The sequence below is a fragment of the Elephantulus edwardii genome, unplaced genomic scaffold, assembly GCF_000299155.1.
Source record: "Elephantulus edwardii isolate Elephantulus edwardi_28Jun2011 unplaced genomic scaffold, EleEdw1.0 scaffold00342, whole genome shotgun sequence".
Lineage (NCBI taxonomy): Eukaryota > Metazoa > Chordata > Mammalia > Macroscelidea > Macroscelididae > Elephantulus > Elephantulus edwardii.
The window spans coordinates 794,525-797,006 of record NW_006400092.1 but is presented as its reverse complement, the minus strand read 5'-3'; positions in this window follow the sequence as shown (position 1 = coordinate 797,006).

Sequence of the window (2,482 nt, the reverse complement as noted above, 5' to 3'; positions counted from 1 at the left end):
GTTTTTATTATTAATTTTAATGAATGTTTACAGAAACTTTGGATTTCCATTCATTCATTGTTGCAGATATGTTCTTTGTACTTTGTTGGAAAACGTTTTTGACAGGTACAGAGATTTAATCTTTAGAAAGTCCTAGACATCAATTTTATTCTTGTCTGGTTGTGTATTTATGGCTATATTTGTCCGTCTTTTTACACCATGGGCTAGGCCTTCTAAGATTGGTCCTACTTTGTCTCTTATGGTCTTTATGTTTGTTGGGCTTTTTCCCTAGTTCTCTGATCCACTTTGAGTTGATTTTTGTATATGGTGAGAGGTGTGGAGCTGCACATTTAACTCTTTAAATTTATACACTGTATCTCTGGCAGCCTAGTCCTTATGGAAGTGTGCTCCCAACCCAGATGCCACATCTCTCTAGTGATCTGAATCTATCTGTATCTCCTCTGAGCAACTCTGTATGTTTTAAAGAATATGTTACATATGTGAATATAGAGCATTCACATATGGGATAAAAAAGCCCATTTGAATTGCCATAAATTTTATTGTTGTTATTAGGTGTTACTGAGTCATTTCTATCTCATAACAATAGAATGAAACATTGCCTCATTCTTTAATATCCCACAGTTTCTACTGTGTTTAAACCCATTGTTGCACCCACTATGTCAATCTATCTTAGTGAAGATTTTTTTTTTACTTACCCTCTACTTTTCCAAGCATGATATCATTCATTCCTAACTAGTGCCTCTTGAAAGCATGTCCTAAGTATGTGAGACAAGGCACATCATCCTCACAATTAAGAAGTGCTCTGACTGCTCTTCTCAAGATTTGTTTGCTGTTTTAATGGTTCATGATATATTTAATATTATTTTCCAACATCATAAATCAAAGGCATCAATTCTACTTCTTGTTGTTCTTAGGTACTGTCGAGCCAAATACTACTTATAGAGACCCTAAGAACAAAAGATCTGAACCCAGTCCTGTCCTGGGCCATCCCCACACTTCCTGACACATAAGAGCCCATTGCAGCAGTCACCATGTCAGTCCACTTGGTAGAAGGTCTTCTTCTACTTCGCTGACCCACTACCCTTCCCAACATCATGTCTCTTTCCAAGGAATAGTACCTTCTAGCAATATGTCCAAATTATGTGTGGCATAGCCTCATTATTCTTTTCACCAAAGGGCACTCCAGCTGCAACCTCTCAAAGACATAGCTGTTCATTCTTTTGACTGTCCATGGGATGTTCAGTGTTTTCTCCAACAAAACAGCTCAATGGCGTCAATTCTTTTTCTGTCATCCTTCTTCATTGTCCAGGTCTCAGATGCACAGCTGATAATCGGAGAGACACACCTTTATCAGGCATACCTTAGTCCTCAAACTGATATTACTGTTCCTCAATTATTATCCAAACATGTGAGTTCATTATCTAATACTTGTGAGGAGGTGACAATTTAAAATTAAGAGCACCTTAGACCTCAATAACATCTTTGGTTTTTAGCACTTCAGAAAGGTCCTTTGCAGAGTTACCCAATGTAGCATGTTATTTCATTTCTTGACTTCTGCTTCCATGTACATTGATTGGGGATGTAAAAAAAAGAAAGTCCTTGACAATATCAATGTCTTCTTTATTTGCTAAGATGTTGCTTTTTGACCCAGTTATTTTCTTGAAATGTAATTCATGCCAAAGGTTATAGATTTTGAGCTTCGTCAATAAATGTCTTATTAATTTTCTGTAAGCAATGTTGTATCATCTATATATTTTAGGCTGTTGGTGAATCTTTCTTCAGTCCTGGTGCCAAAATCTTCATATAATCCAATTTGTCAGTTTATCTTCTCAGCACATAGCTGGAATAGTTATAGTGAAAGGGTAAACCTGACACATTTTCCCCCCCTTTGAAATGATACAGTGTCACATCATTTAGATTAAAAAACTTTATACAAACACCAATATTTTTCTATCTTTATTATTTTAGTGACATTTTACAGAAAAGATTGGTTTTATTTATTCCCTGTCAAGTATTTTCCTCCCTACCTCTTCTCCCAATTCACTTTGTAATACATATCATGTTCCATATTGTCAATTGCCATTGCCAAAGAAGCAGAAAAAAGGACCAAGGGATACAGGGACATAAACATCTCTATAAAAGGTCCACAGGGAGTAAGAATAGCACAGCCCTTCACTGTCCCAGAGAAGAAGGCAGATAAAGATCCCATACCGCAGCCCCAAGGTACATCTAGATCTACATCAGCAGGAAAGGGTTCATTTATTCATGGTTGACTCACAGACTCACAGTTATGCTACTGAAAATGAGATTTATTAGGAAGAAAGTTGGAGAGTGAGGGAGGCAATCTATGTTACCCAATACAAGTTAAAGTTCTAGCCCAAATTTCAAAGCACCATTTTTTAATTAGTTCAGGCTCTGGTTTCAGTTCAGCCGTCAAATCCAAAGCATCCAGCAAGGTTTGCCTCAGAGCAGTTGTAAGTCA